Here is a 17,521-nt window from a genome sequence, read left to right as displayed (position 1 = left end):
TACCCTTCTTGATCTACCAGATTCATGTTCATCATTATTACAATACTCATCTTCCTCTAACTCAAAACTGCCCTCATCAGAACTTGCAAAGAAAGGCCCATCTCCTCCTAGCCTTACTTCATGACTTACTCTACCTGTTCCAGTTTCATCAAAACCTAGATCTGGTCCAGCTTCACCTACTGGTACCTCTTCATTGTCAGCTGCTACTCTTTCCCTTCTTTTACTCCTTTGAAAACTTCTCTTTTCAGCCCTTAACTCCCTAACCTCCTCATGTGCATCACTACCATACTCTTCCTCATCATCATCACCAAATAATTCAGCTTCAGACTCAACACTATCCTCAATTGAATAATCAAAACCCTCTACTTCTTCTTTTGAGAAATCAGGTCCAGCAGGACCGACATCTATTTCATCATTAGTAGCACCATCTACAGTAGCAGTATTGAAAGGAGGTGTGGTAGTGAAAGGATGTGAGGTTGAAAAAGTAGCAGCAGGGTCTTCACTATTTAAATGGTCTTCACCTACCCCAAAGTTAAAGTTTTCACTTTCACTAGGCCTTGCATTAAAAGCTGCACAAGATTCTCCCATATCCACATTATTACCATTTTCTATAAACATGGGCCACAAAATTGCCTCAATAATCAAATGTCTAACAAATACTTCCACTTCATCCCCATCTTCCAAGGAACACATCATATCTAAAATATCCTTATCATTATCAACATTTACCAAAATTCCATAGTTAGGTGTTTTAACACTAAAGGTGCAAGCTTTACGATATCCCAGTTCTCTAATATAACCTTTCCACTCAAAATATGACATTCTATCTACATCAACATCCAAAAATTCTGTAACTTTACCACCATTATATATCGGTTCCCTACTACTTCAATCTAACACACCACCATGGTACCACCTTAGAGTAATCAAAGTAAACCCACTCATCACTTGCCTGAAGACAATTAAAAAAATAGAGTAGTAATTATAGATATACTCTAATCAAAGGGCAATCCAAAAAGTAGAAAAGTACTTAAAGACGAACATTATACAACACAGTAGAAAACGAACAAAACATATTTTATGAACATAAATACAACACAATAGCAAACTAGCAGCTTATCTATGAACATAATACTAAGAAGAACATAAATAGAATAGTCGATGAACATTATACTAAGACGAGAAGAATACAAGATTACGCGACTTAGACGAGTAAGGAAAAACCAAATTTCATGAAAAACGTGGTATAATCTGGTGTAAATGAACACCTAATACTATAATCGTAAGCCACACATAAGTTTTCACACAATAATACTCTTAATTTCACGAATCAACAGAAACCCTAGGGATAAATCACAAACTCGAAACTAAGGAATAAAGAACTAACCTTTTGATGATCACTTGATAACTACAAAATGGAGTTGACAATATGCAGCAAAATTGTTTGATGATGCAAAATCGTTTGATGATTACCAAAAGTGGAGAAGGAGATGAACATGAGAAAAGAGGGTTTTTGAATTTTTCTTTGTTCCTTTGTTCTTCTTTCAGTTTAAGAGGGAAATGGGGGGAAAAGAAAGAAAAGGGAGAAAAATAAGAAACAAGTGTTTCAAGGTGGGGATCCCAGCGCGTGGAATCACACAGGACGACTTATTTGGTTTATGTGTTGAGGTAAAAAATTAGGTTGGTAGAAAATCGATAAAATATAGTTTAGTTTGGTAATGGGACACCCATGAAGTTGGAGTGTGTAGTTGGAATTTCGGGTATAGGTTGGGGGGGGGGTTAGACCATTTTCTCATTATATTATCATCAATTCAAGGAGACCAATCTATCTATATATAAAAGGAGAAGGAAATATGACATATGTATTACAAAATAATTTATTCCTCCATATTGCAAAATTCGTAACGTTTTCTACATTAGTCCAGTTAATGGGGGCCAACTTCAATACTATAGTTGTGCTTTTGGGCAACTGAAAAACATATGATCAACTGTTTCACTTTCTAAGCCACAGACCATACAAACATTACCATGTTGATGCAATCTCTTAGAAATATTTGCAGTAACAGAAAGGAGTCAGGACATTAAGAATGAATTTCTGAGGAAATATTTGTATTTATTTTTTATTTAAGTGACCATAAGAAATTCCAAAAAGATTTTGGGAAAGATTGACAATTGTCTTGAGGTATTTCAGTTCTATGGTCAGTACTGTTAGCTAGGCTTTTCGCTAGATGATAGCCAGATCTTACCTCGTACTTTCCAGAAGTGTATGATGCTAGATAACTTCATTAGAATTTCCAGTGCTAGATATTGGGATAGACAAAATAGAGTTGATATGATTAGGGCAAAAGTAGTGATGGAGATCTTGGATATTCCATATATGATGGTGTTGATCTATAAGGTCGCGTACCCTCAACTCCGGATTTATTTGTGTATGTCCTTGTACGGGTTTGAAACCAATTGAGTTAGGAATCCAAGGATCACTCCATACCTTAATGTTTTCTCCGTCTCCTACTCTCCATCGAATTCCTTGTTGCAACAAATCTTGTCCTTTTCCAAATACAAGAACTTGCTGAGGGACATCCTGCACTCAAGAAAGAAGTTTTTGGAAAAGTATTTACTTTTTAGCATCCTATGAAGAAAAGACTCCTTTTGGGTTAAAATTCTCCAATTAAGTTTAGCCAATAATGCTTGTTTCAGATCTTGAAAACCATAGCGACTTTGTTCCCAAAGTTTCTACCATTTTTCGTAGAGCATTTTCTTTTCCCCCTTATTTTTCCTCCACCAAAAATCAGCACAAATGATAGTAATCTCCTTTCCTAAGTTATCTTGAAACTGAAAACATGATAATGCATATGAAGGAATAGAAGAATGTACTAACTTAAGCATGACTTCTTTGCGTGCAGGGCTTAAAAAACTATTCTTCCAATCCTTTATCTTAGTTTCAACTCCTTCTTTGATAAACTCAAGCATTTTCTTCTTTGATCTTCCAACTACCACAAGTATTCCTAGATAAAGTCCCAATTTTTCTATATGTATTTGTCATATCTCCGCTATAATCTTTTTCTTTTTCAGTAGTATTTTTGCTAAAATAAATTCCTGATTTTTCAAAATTAACTTTTTGGCCTTAGCAAATTTCATAAGTTCTTAGAATTTCAAAATATTTTAACGCACTTTGAATATTAACTGAACAAAATAAAGGAGTCATCAGCAAAGAAAACATGATTTACCGTAGGACCTCCCCTTATTAGGCTTATTCCACGCAACTCTCCTTGCTCCTCAGCTTGGTTCAAAAGCCTGAAAAGTCCTTCAGCACATAATATGAACAAATATGGGGATAAAGTATCACCTTGTCTTAGTCTTCTACTAGGTTGTACAACTCCAACAATTTCACCATTTATATTTGTAACATCTCGTAGCTTGAAATAACTAAGAAACTAAAAATTATCCTTTTTGAAAAGAAAAGGGAAATCTGGAAAAAAATTCTAAGTTAAGAAAGTGAGTTTTGGTCATTTTCAAACGGCCATAACATCTAGCTCAGGATGAGTTAGAGGTGCTTCTGAATATGGGTGAAAAAATCTTGGAATAATCTTTCCAAATGCGCTGAGTTTGCGTGATTTCAATATCCTATGAGTGAGTTATGATTTTTGAAAGTTGGGTTGTTGGATTGAGGAAAGTCCCAATCCGGATTTAGGAAAGGGCGAACTAGTCTTTTTACCAAATAATTTTCTATTTAGTTGTAGGAATTTATTGGGGTAAAAATTAAACTAGTTCAGTTTGAAAATTTTAGAATTACACTTAGGGCTTGGAGAAGAGAGTAAAGAAGAAATAAAGGGAGAGAAGTCAAAAATTCACCCATAACGTCAAGCTTTGCGAGTGGAATTCGTCGGAGGTGATCCCTATCAAGGTGTGAGTCTATCTTAACATAGGGTTCGTTCACCCACATGCCAAGCATGTTTGATTAAGCGTGATTTTAGCTAAAAATATTTGATTTTGAATGTTCTTGAATGTTCCTCTTGAATTGCTTCTGTTCATGAACATGGGTCGAGATTTAAGATTTCCTTGAGAATTAAAGTGTTGTTTATTGAATTCTTTGAGTTAGATCATTGTGTTTATGATTTTGGTACATTAATCTAAGGAGAATTTGAGAAAAATAATTTATTTAAAATGATTTAAGATCAAAAATCAAGAGTAAAAGCTCGTCAGATTTTACCTGAAGTAACAGGTAGCACGACGCGACCCCATAGCGTCAGGCAGACTGGCGCGTTGCGCCTATAGTACGCCCGAAAGTAGCCTCTGAACCTGAGGTATGGCGCGACGCGCCACCAGTGCACCTGGATCAAGCCCTAGTCATTTGAGGCTGGCACGACGCACCCCGGATGCGCTCAAATTAGCATTTTTCGCCCAAATTCCATCGTTCAGTCCATTTTAGTCCTTCTAAAGTGTTTTAACACTTCCTTTTGATTCTAACTTCTGTAAATGACTTCTAAACATATGAAAGTCATCTAAGAACACGATTTTCAACCTTGAATCCAAAACTTTAAATTCAAGGGAAGTTAAGAGCAAAGTTAAGAAATTAAGAAGCAAGTTAAAGAAAGTTCCCAAAGTTTCTAGGGTCTTTAACAAACATTTTAACTTTGTTTTAAGGATCAAGTTGCAAGTTAAGCAAAGAGTAAAGAGTTGAGTACATCTCTCAAAAGTTATGAAGGAACTTAGTATTCCCTAAGAGTTACAAATCACATTTGAGGAAAATCAAAAAAGGAAAGCTAAGACATCCAAAAAGGGCCTTTGGGCTAGATTTTAGTAAAGAAGAAACTATGATTTCCAAGCGAGCTTTTAAGCTAAGTTTGAGCAATTATTTAAAACCAGAGAAGAAGTTGTTTTACAAAAACATATCAACTAAGCATTTTAGGAGTAGTATTGAGCCCCGATATGGGGACTCAAGTTCATAATAACTCAAGCCCCCATAAAGGCATAAACCATGTAGCCTTCATGTAAGGAATACTTTATAGATGATTCCTTAGTGCTTTTTAGCATAGACTAGTGGATCCACTTAGTAGTTCAGGTTCGACATTGACGGTAATGTATAGACGGTCCTCGTGCAACGTGAGGTAAGACGTTGTACTATCACTTAGGCTCATAGTGATGGTTTTCGGTTAGAGAATCTCCCCCAGAAACTATATTACTTCATATATAAGTAAAGTTGAGTTTGTTGTTATATTTCTTTAACAAAAAAAAAGTGTTTTCATTGTTCCACAAGCTTTTATATATTGAATGTGTCTTATTGCTTTATATTAAGTCAAGCTATTCATGAGTTGAATAGAGCCAAGGTAAGTGTTCTTTCTTACTCTTTTTCAAGCTTAAGTTGTTGTTAGCATTTCAACTTGCATACTCGTACATTCAATGTACTGATGTCAGTTGGCCTGCATCATCTTATGATGCAGACGCATTTAACCAGGATCATCATCATCCAGCTCCACGTTGATCTAGTTGAGCACTGAAAGTCAAAGGTAAGCCTCCTTGCATTCCGGAGGACATCTTTATAATTTTGTTATTGTCTTTAGTTTTCAGTTATTAGGATGATTGGAGGTCATGTCCCAATATCCCTCTATATTATAGAGGCTTCATAGACAGTTAGACAATTAGTTTTGAATCTCTCATCTCTGTGCTGTAGATATTTTGTTATGAGACTTAAGTGTTATTTTGGCCAATTTATTATTCTTTCAGTTATCAAATGAGACAGTTTTATTGAGTTAAGTCTTTGTTGAGTTAAGTAAACCAGGACAATGATCCGCTCAAAGACGACAATGGTCTTTAAATGCAGGCAACGTTCATGGTGTAGGCTCGGGGCATGAAAATATTAAACTTGTAAGTAGGTGGAGTGATACATTGCATAATTCAACTAACAAAAAAGTCATGTAAACCCATTTTCAAAAATAAAGATTGGAAATATATCCATTCCACTCTATCGTAAGCTTTTGTCATGTCTAATTTTAAGGCCATAAATTTATCGTTCCCTCTCCTCTTATTTTTCATCACATGTGTACACTCATGAGCCAAGAAAACAATATCAACAACATGTCTACTCCCTACAAAGGCAGATTGATTATGCGAGATTATACTAGGCAAATACTTTTTTAATCTTGCTCCGATAATCTTAGTTATAATTTTATATATGGTAGAGCACAGACTAATTGGTCTAAATTGACTAATAACACTAGGATTCTTTACTTTTAAGGATTAAAGTAATAAAAGTTTCATTCCAAGAGGGTAAGAGATATCCTGAATGGAAGAAAATTTTAACAACTATAATGTTTGTAGATAAAACATTTCAATAATTCTGAATAGAAGAAACATTATACACTCCATATATAATGTTAAAATTATTTTTATTGTCGAATCCTTTTGCCTTCTTCATGTCTTTATTTTTAAAATTATATGTTCCTTCATCAAAAAATTACACATTTACACTCCATATATAATGTTAAAATTATTTTTATTGTTGAATCCTTTTGCCTTTCTTCATATGTTTATCTTTAAATTTTCTTAATAAAAATCCTGACTTTACGCACAATTCAAGTATATTCAAGATACTGGCCAAAACATTCTAGGTAATTCAAGTATATTCAGGATACTGGCCAAAACATTTTAGGTAACATTTCATCATTGATCAGTTTTTGAGTTGTGACCATATATATTCAGAATCATCAAGAAATGTAACGATTTGTGTTCATATAGATATTAAAATAGTGATGCGAGTACTACACCTTAAGTAATAAGTAAATATAAACTTTGTTGTAATATAAAACAAACACATAAATTCGTTGCAAAACTTACGCAGCCATGCAGTGAGCACATAGCGAACTATTCTTTGGCCTTTTACTAAAGAATACCGTGTGCACGCTGCTATTAATGGCATACGCCAATTTTTGGAGGGGTTCTCGTTTTTTATTACCCCAAAAAATCTTAGTTTCAACTGTTTTTTATCTGTTCTTACAAGAGTGTTATTCTTATTTTGAAGTAAAAAATTTCTTTTACAGAGATTTAAATTGTTGAATGTTTCTTAGAAATGATATGGTTGGTTTGAAATCGAAATTTTATTTAAATACATAATTTTGTTTAGGAGAGTATGTTGGCCTTTTGAGCATTTTAATATTTGATTATTATTAATTTGTCTCACATAATTTTGCTATAGGCTAAAATAACCATTCTGCCACAATGGAATGGAATTGAGGATATGGGAATTATGGCCATTGCAATGGTTTGTGCCTAATTACTTAGTGGATAATTAAATATTCAAAGACATTATAGCATAATACTTTGTGATGAACGTTTGGAAAGTTGGTCGTTGTGCATATGCACGTTAGAGGCATTGGTTAGCCCTCTCATTATTCCATTCTTTAATCCTCCATTATCCTCGTAACCTATATAACTCCTAAGACCATTATGTTCATTATTTACTACATCATTATCTTCCTATTCATTGCTAGGAAGACTTCTTCTAGTATAAATAGTAGTGGTCTTCATTTGATTTGACAAACACAATACACAAGAGAAAAAACATAGACTGAAAGTGTTAGTCTAAAAGAGAGTTCTTATTAGTTGAAGGCAGGTGTTCTTCTTTGTGGAGCTTTGAACTCACCTCTTGTCCAGAGTTGTTGAGTTATAATTTGTGAAGGTTGTTGTATCCTGGAGGGGACAAGTCAAAGAGGACTACTGCTGGACCGGTGAAAACATTTGCTGCAGTGGGCTTGAATCTCCTTAAAGGGAGCGAAATATCCGCGCCTCAGCCTTGAAGAGATTTATTTTCTTCATTTTTTATTTTCAATTGTAATCTTGTATTTTTTGTTATCTAGTAAGTTTTTCACTAACAGAGTGTGTAACACATGAATATATGTGAAGTTGTAAAAGAGGATATCAGTTCATAAGTAATAGAAGTACATATTGGGTCAACTCGAGAGGGGCAGTGTGATGGAACAAAAGTTACTTATGTTTGACAACCAATTGTGTGCCAAAAATATTCAATCATTAAGCTTAATTTTAAATTTTTGTGTGCCACAAACGTAAATTATTTTTGAGTGAATAATAATATTGAAAGATTTGGGAGATCAAGAGGAGCTCATATATAAAATTTGGGACTATTTAAAGGAGATTTTGACTTGGTGAAGATTAAAAGACTCCATTAGCCATTAAAATTTGTTGATTTTAAAATTTGAAGTGCCGCAAGCATAAATTATTTTGAGTGAATAATATTTCAAAAGACTCAAAATATTGAGAGAGATCATATCTAAAATTTGGGAGTGATAAAAGGAGATTTTGAGTTAGTGGGGATTTTAGACTCCATTATCCATTAAAGCTTCTTCAAAGCTTGATTTGACATGCCTCAAATGTAAATTGTTATTTTCTTTCACTATCATTATCATATAGGAATAAATTCTCTTTTTTAAGAAATAAATATGAAAAAATAGAAGATTATTAAATATTTATGAAACTCAAAATTAGTAGAAATTATATTCTTATACTTTTTAAAAATTAAAATTGAGGAATGTTGGAATGGGTGCGTCCACTAACAGTCAATGGACCAGGTCCCTTGACACAGTAAGAACAGTAACTAAAAGTTGCGTCCACCTTTTTGGATGGGACCAGGTCCTCAGCACAGTTACAAAACAGACAGTAAAATAAGTGCTGAAGGTAAAGGTTGAACAAAAAACTTTACGTGGAAACCTCCTTGCTCAAGGGAGTAAAACCACGACTTATTGGACAGGATTTTCAACCGTCTTCACTAATCTTCTCAAGCAAAAGTGAAACCCAGTCACAACGAATGTGAGAAAAAGTTATTAATCTCACGATCAAGTAACCTACCTATTACTTGAAGAGCCTAAGTGGATACAACACCGCCCACTAAGCTATCACCCCTAGATAAATTAGACTTTGACTAAGAAACAAAACAATGTTGTCCACTAAATCAGGTAACCTTAACTCATTTATACTTTCAACAAACCAAACCAATCTGATTCCTTTATAAATTAGGATCAGATTTAAAATGTAAGCACATAAGACACTAAGCTCTAAATATAACAAGACTCTTTAGCACTCCATTTGGTTCCTTGTTGATGAGAAGTGTTCTTCCTTGAAGATGGCCTTCAATTTTCAAGCTTATGAATTTCGAGAGAAAATCCAAGTTGAGTTTGTCAAATCTTGAATCTGTGTTTGATGAAAAGAGATAATATAATTCACCACAAATTTGTTGAAACCATCCCATTGGTTGAAGGCCTGCTGTTGGAAAAGTTGTGCACCTACCGTATCAGAGGTGACAGCTTTTCTGACAGCTGTCTTTTCACCTTATCACGTCGCAGTCTTACTGGGACCAGGTCCCTTGCAAACTTCTTTGTGAGTTCTTGAAAAGGCTTGCTGGCTGACTTCCTTCTTTGCATGAATGAATATAATATGGTGTTTGTCATGCTAAAAGTATCAAACATAAAGAGTTATTGTCCATTGGACAAACACCCTCCTCCATTCTGATTGGTGTAGTACACTGACGTCTCACCAACCTCTAACGTGACAGCTTTACAACTGTAACCAATTATGTATCTGATGGAGGAAACTCTGTCTGGTACCAGGTCCCTGCATTTGTGAGATACTGAAACATGCAATCTCGTCCGCTCTTCTTATTGGTGTAGGATACTGCACTTTTCACCTACCACCTGACATGACAGCTTTTACGACTCTACCCCATTTGTTTCTGGACGAGAGCACTCCGCCAGGGACCAGGTCCCCGCATTTATGAGGATCATCAAAACACCTAGAATATAACATTTTCCTCCTTTTTCATGATAGCACACAAATATACCTCACACTGAGTTTATCATTCATCTCATTGTCAGCAGTTCCAATAACAAGGATTTGGTTCCTTGTTAGATCGATAAGTTTGTTAAATCGTCAAAACTTCATATCAAGTTCGAGCTATCATCTTAACTCAATTTCGAACTAACATTTTCCCCTTTTTTGATGACAACATACTTATTCACCAGTTTCCCCTATCAAAAAGAATTCTTAGGTAACTGGAGTTAAATCATCCCCAAAATTTGTCAAAACATCAATATAGTTTTTTCCCTCTTTTTGATGTTGACAAACATATTCACCAGTTTCCCCTATCAACAAGAATTATTAGGGTAACTGGAGTTTAATCATCTCTCAAAGTTTGTCAAACCATCAAAACATCAACATAGCATTTTCCCCCGTTATGATGATGACAAACATCTACTTCCCCCTATCGATAGGATCAGGTCCTCTTCAGGTAGCAAGCATTATTTCCCTTGTCGACGAAACCATTTCCTCTTCAAGCAGCTAGCATTGATTCCCCCTTATCGGCATGATCCATGTCTTTTTCCAGCAGTGATAACACCATTGATCTCATACTTCTTCAAGCAGTTATAACACCATTTATCTCATACCTTAACTTAACAACTTTCCCCCTATTGACATCATAAAAAAAGGGTTAAAGCAGTAAACCAAGTTGACCAAAATGCAGTTTAAGCAAATTCATGGACGCTTGGGCAACACTAAGAATGAGTAAAAAGGCATAAAGTAATGAGATAAGTCAGTAGAAACAAGACATTTTTCATCCATAATCAAAAAAACAACCATCAAAGCATTAAAAATATGATTACAAATGGAAACCAGAATAATGCCCAAAAAGAGTAATGAGGACTTTCATAGAGAGATAGAAAGAGAAGGGATGACTTAGACGCAAGGGATTGAAAGAATAGAATGAATAGAGCATATCCCTTAGCATAAGATTTCAAGAATCTTCTCTTAACGTACAACATAATGTGCAGCCCAACCTGTATGTTTAACCTTCAGGGCTGCAAATTTTTCTTTTCTTTTAATTATTATTATTTTTTTTGTTGGCACCTGGTCCCTCTAATATTTATTTCAGAAGCTGGACTTTTAGACAATCCATTTCAGTATTCCAGTTAACACGAGCAACTGTAATAGCTTCCAACACCAGCCTATGTTTTTCATAACAGAAAGATTGGTAACTCAAACAACTCAAGGCCTCCGAGATGAATAGATCAACAATTGAAGAACCAAGAAGATTTTCTCTTTTTTTTTTAATAATTTTTTTTACACCTTCCTCTTCAGAAAACTTTGAGTTCTCAGAATATCAACTTCTCCCTTTTCGAGCATCAACTTATCCACTTCTTCATTTTTCATGGAGGACCAGATCCCTCTTCACACTTACATTTCATCAGAGAATTCTCCAACAAGAATAAAGGGGTTAACAATTTGAAGTGTGTTTGAAAAGAAGAGAAAAGAAATTTTCTAAGCACCTTGATATTTGGAAGGTAACTTGATTTTTCTGGGGAAATAGAAAGAAATAGGGAATATCAAGAAAGAGAAAATAAGGTACTCATTTTGGCACTCAAAAGATAAGACAACAGTCAGATTCCTGAAGGACAGACATGTGACAATTGCAATGGTTCTCATGCATAATTCAAACTGCAATGTTAAGACTGTCAACCTTCGAGAAAGGACCTGGTCCCTCTCTGTAGTTTGAATGTCATTGCCTAGATCTATCTTGACCTCCCTTTTTCTTCATCCCCTTTTCCATGTGTGTATACCTAAAAAAGTTATGAAACTGAACTTGCTAAAACATACATAACCGAAAAGCAAGGATACCTGCTCCCTTTTCATAGTCATGAGAGAGTTGATTGCTTCAGGTAGGATCCATTCAAGAAGGTTTTAGCATTTCCATCATCATCTTGATTAATTCAGCCAGATTTTTATGAGTTTCAAGATGTTTCGTGATCCACAAGAGTTGAACCCATCAAGCTGCACTTGCTACATTTATTGCCTCAGTTGATGAAAGAGCAATTGAATCTTGCCTTTTAATTCCACATGAGTGAAAGATCAACGCATAACATAATCCACTATTGAGGTACTCAATCTATCAGCTTGATACTTAGCATAATCAACAACACCATGTACTACAAATCAAAAAATCTCCTGATGGACAGAATAGGACCAGGTCCTCTATCTTCTTCAGATGACTTAAGATTTTCTCAGCAGCCTTCAAAATATTTTCCTTTGTACATGAGTAGAGTCTTTGAACCTGATTGATCAGCATCCAGCTTCTAGTTAGTGCCCAAGAAAGTATGAATTGTCTATACACCCAAAACATGAAACCCTTTCAGCAGCTTTTTGAACTGGTACCAGGTTCTTTATTTGATCATACATCAATGACCCCTGAATGTTGTGCTATATTCTTATCTGTAGCTACGCTCCTATGAGGGTATTCAACTAGTCTGTGCTTAGAGCTTCAGTGAAGATGTCATCCACTTGATCATCCTTCTTAGAAAGCTTCATGATGACATCGCCATTCTTTCTCATTGTCTTGACTTAAAGTATGTTAAGCCATTTGAGCAGCTCAATGATGTATTATTCTTGACAACCAAAGGTACCTTTTGAGATTTTCTTGATCTCTCTTGAAGTCATTGTTGAGGAGCAACTTGGACAACCGATCAGCTTATTGAGGAACCGACTGTCAGATTTTGCTTCTTTCAAACAAAGTTTGATCTGCTTCTTCATCTCACCTTCATAATTCACATTATCAGTTTGAACTGCATCATCTTTGTTCAGCAATGTCTAGAGGACCGGGTCCCTCATTAGATACATCATCTGCATCAGCTTCCTTGAGATTGCTGAAAGATAGTCTGATCTGCTTCTCCTTAACATCATCGTCACAACCTTTGTCATTTGCAAATATCATTTTATGCAGACTGGGACCAGGTCCCCTGACACAGGTTTGTGTAGAAAAGCAACACTTATGGGCACGTCTCTTGAATCATACCTCAGCATTTTCACCTCGAGCATTGAGCTCCGTGAGACTGTCATAACGAGCAGTAAACAGATCAACAATAAACATGTTCTTGCATCTCTTTTCTGTCAAGATCATCGCCTGAGAGAGCAAGTTTGTGACAAAAAAAGTTATTTGATAAGAGCTTAGCTTCATTTCATTCATCACACATCTACACCAAGAATGTAGCCTTTCTTGCCATTCGCCAAAACCTCCACCTTGAAGTGCCTTAAGAGATGAAGTTTTGTAACCTTTTTAGTATGTGTTTTAAGCATCTGCTATTTATGAACCAACACTGACTACTTCCTCTCTTCCGCACAAGAATTACTTGTTAGACTTACGAACCCACCTTCAAACAGAGTTCCTAATAGTTGTCAAAAGTCTTAACAAGAAACCTTCCTGTCCAAGGTAGCAAAGTGTTCTTACTAAAACGATAGCGAGGACTAGGTCCCTTGCGCTCCATTTCAACATTACTGTCAGATCTGAAAAATTTAGCACGAAGACCAGGTCCCCTTTCTTTCTTTTCTTGGTTATTTTTCAGATCGGACAAACTTCACATGCCTTTCTTTAGCTCTTTTCCGTTTCTCACAATTTTCTTTTAGAAGACTATTACGCCCACAATGAGTGCACAAGAAATTGTCAGCTAGAGACACATATTTACTGTGATGATTATGAGGGGGTTCTATCGGTCTGCATTCCAGCCCCTTCTTGCATTGAAACTCTGACTAGATAAGTTAGAGAGAATTTGGAAGGATTCAGTCCACTTCAAAGAGTGATTTAGCTCTTCCCTTACCTTGGTCAGATCCTTCCTCAGTTGAGCATTAATTTCAACAAAGGCGACCAGCTTAGACTCAAAAGTCTTATGTTTTTGTTCCAATTCCTCCTCAAAGACACTGAGCTTTCGCTTTTCACCCTTAGAGGTACCAGGTCCCTCATTGGGTTCCACACTTACCAGTCTCAAGGATACCTATCTTGACGCTCAATTCAAATATTTGAGATTTAAGAGCAGAATTCTCATCCTCACACAAACTTAATTTTTCATTCAACATTAAGTTTTCAGTGGTTTGTTCATCAACAGAGTCAATAAGTAGGGCAGCAAGTTTCCTCAATTTTATAATGCGAAGAGTATCTAGATCATCTTTAAGGTCAAAAAGAGTTACCTCATTTAGATTCTCTTCAGCATCAGATTCTGCCATTAATGAGAAAATGGAATTGAAGATATTTTCATCATCTTCAACGGCCATCATTGAGACATCCTCATGGTTTTCTGCATCTTCTTCTGACTCACTTGAGGAATCATCCAAGACTGCAAGAACTTTCTTCACCACCCGATCAGCATTAGCCTTTCCCCACTTATGACGGAAGTCGTTTTCATTTTCTGTTCTGTTGGAGTTTCCTTTTTCTTGAAACCTTCCATGTTTTTTGACTATTCTTTGAAACCTTTCAGTCAAATAACTCATATCTTTTTTGTCTTCCGAATCATCATTTGGTTAAACCTTTAATGCTACAGACTTCTCTTTTTTCTATCTGTTTCATCGTACTCTCTTATACATTTGGGAACCTCCTGAATTAAACATATTTTCTTCACGTTCTTGGTAGGAATGTGAGGACCATCAAGAACCAAGTCCCGCAAATCACTATCTTTCACCATGATATAATCGCGCAGTCTATTCTTCCACCATCGGTAACACTTACGGTTGATACGAGGAGGGCATATAGTGGATTTACCTTCTTCTATACTTGGTGAGGAGGCCATTCCTTCAGGATCTATTCTATTGGTGTTAACCCTATAGAGAATCCAACGATCTGATATCACTTGTTGGAATGGTGTGTCCACTAACAGTCAATGGAACAGGTCCCTTGACACAGTAAGAACAGTATCTAAAAGTTGTGTCCACTTGTTTGGATAAGACCAGGTTCTCAGCACAGTTACAATAACAGACAGTAAAATAAGTGCTGAAAGTAAAGGTTGAACAAACAACTTTACGTGGAAACCTCCTTGCTCAAGGGAGTAAAACCACGACCTGTTGGACAGGATTTTCAACCGTTTACACTAATCTTCTCAAGCAAAAGTGAAACCCAGTCATAACGAATGTGAGAAAAAGTTATTAATCTCATGATCAATTAATCTACCTATTACTTGATGAGCCTAAGCGGATACAACACCGCCCACTAAGCTATCACCCCTAGATAAATTAGACTTTGACTAAGCAACAAAACAATGTTGCCCACTAAATCAGGTACCCTTAACTCATTTAGACTTTCAACAAACCAAACCAATCTTATTCCTTTATAAATTAGGATCAGATTTACAATGTAAGCACATAAGACACTAAGCTCTAAATATAACAAGACTCTTTAGCACTCCATTTGGTTCCTTGTTGATGAGAAGTGTTCTTCCTTGAAGATGGCCTTCAATTTTCAAGCTTATGAATTTCGAGAGAAAATCCAAGTTGAGTTTGCCAAATCTTGAATTTGTGTTTGATGAAAAGAGATAATATAATTCACCACAAATTTGTTGAAACCATCCCATTGGCTGAAGGCCTGCTGTTGGAAAAGTTGTGCACCTACCGCATCAGAGGTGGCAGCTTTTCTAACAGCTGTCTTTTCACCTTATCACGTCGCGGCCTTACTGGGACCAGGTCCCTTGCAAACTTCTTTGTGAGTTCTTGAAAAGGCTTGCTGGCTAACTTCCTTCTTTGAATGAATGAATATAATATGGTGTTTGTCATGCTAAAAGTATCAAACATAAAGAGTTATTATCCATTGGACAAACACCCTCCTCCATTCTGATTGGTGTAGTACACTGACGTCTCACCAACCTCTAACGTGACAGCTTTACAACTGTAACCAATTATGTATCTGATGGAGGAAACTCTGTCTGGTACCAGGTCCCTACATTTGTGAGATACTGAAACATGCAATCTAATCCGCTCTTCTTATTGGTGTAGGATACTGCAGTTTTCACCTACCACCTGACATGACAGCTTTTACGACTCTACCCCATTTGCATCTGGACGAGAGCACTCTGCCATGGACTAGGTCCCCGCATTTGTGAGGATCATCAAAACACCTAGAATATAACAAGGAATTGAAACATACCTCATACCTCAATGATATGACAATATGTATATACATTGTAATGGTATAATGGGTGATTGAATAATCTTATCAAAGAACTGTAACAAACCTCAAAAAAATATTATTCAATGAGTAGTTGATATCACCAGAGTATATTATACTTTGATGGTATCAAGTAGAAAGAAAGAATCCTTCAAGGAAGACATTGCTTAGTTACTTTTTGATATCACCAGAGTATATCCATATATTGTAATATATTGTAATGGTATCGAAAAGGAAAAAAGGTGAACGCTAATATCAATATGACGCCAGCGTGCGAAAAAATTTAATATAGATCACTTTAAAATAAAAAGAGGGAATGAAGTAAAAAAAAAACAAAAATAAGTATTTCACTTTCTTGGGAAGTAAGTGTTCTTTTTCCTAGTAGGTTGGGCCTTATAAAACATTCACAAATAGAAAGTGCTAGGAAATATCTGAGTATGCACAATCCCAAATGAATTATTACAATTATTTTGTACGAGAAAATTAAGATACTTAACTTAAATGATACGAAGAAGATATAGAGGCGGATCTAGGATTTGAAGGTAGTGGGTGTCATATATTAGGTTAATTAAATGATCAAATTATTACTGTTAAGTCTCAACAATTTGTGATTTTTCGTCACATATACCATATGATAATAATGTCTATTAAAGTCGAGTGTAGCCCATGGCTTAATGGTATTGACACTATTTTGTCATGTGTGGATTACAAGTTCGATTCCAAGCGCCAACGTTTTTATTTTGCAAAAGAAACAGAAATACATTAAAAATGAGCAATATGACAATCGAACTTGCGACCCGAAAGCTGAAAATTTGATAGTTAACCACGGGCACCATGCGCCTACTTGTATCTAGGGGTAGCAGATTAATTTATCACAAGTTTTTTATGAAGATATACATATATATACACATGTATATATAAAATTTCAACCGACCCCCACCATGATATGTAGATCCGGCCCTGAGAGATATTGTTTTTTTTTTGTAAACATAAGTTAAGTTTTGTACTTTTTATTTTCTTAGAAACTTAAATCAAATTATTATCAAAATATCCTTTAATCTTATTTCGTTAAGTATTTTATATAAAAAGCAAAAATCAAAGAGTTGCTAAAAAAACGATATCTATTTAAAATATACTAAAAAAGAAAAGTCAAACAGACAAATCAAAATCGAGAAAACGTATTTTTTTCCGTATATTTGACTATAAATGTATTTAATTATTTTTTGACCGTCCTGTTAAATGTATAACTTTCCCTTCATTTAGGGTGTGTTTGGTATGGAGGAAAACATTTTTCGGAAAATGTTTTCCAATTTTCTCATGTTTGGTTGGGTCAAATGTTTTCCAAATCAACTCATAATCCTCAAATTTAACGAAAATGACTTCGCTTCAAAACTTAAGGAAAATATTTTCCAAAACTCTCTTCCAACTTCCCCCCTACCAGCCCCCCTAACCCTATAAAAATTTAAGTTTATTATTTAAATATTTTCAACTTCAAAAATTCAGTTTTTCACCCCTACCTTGACCCTCCACCCACCCACCCAC

General features: G+C 35.4%; 1 non-coding gene across 1 annotated transcript; it reads left to right on the top strand.

The window, feature by feature from the left end:
- Positions 1–6,836: 6,836 nt before the first annotated feature.
- LOC114076605 lies at positions 6,837–6,955 on the top strand. Its single transcript, XR_003577663.1, has one exon. It is a non-coding gene; the product is annotated as a U5 spliceosomal RNA (small nuclear RNA).
- The last annotated feature ends 10,566 nt before the right edge of the window (positions 6,956–17,521 follow it).

This window comes from Solanum pennellii, chromosome 3 (assembly GCF_001406875.1).
Source record: "Solanum pennellii chromosome 3, SPENNV200".
NCBI lineage: Eukaryota > Viridiplantae > Streptophyta > Magnoliopsida > Solanales > Solanaceae > Solanum > Solanum pennellii.
This window is presented reverse-complemented; position numbering and strand designations above follow the sequence as displayed.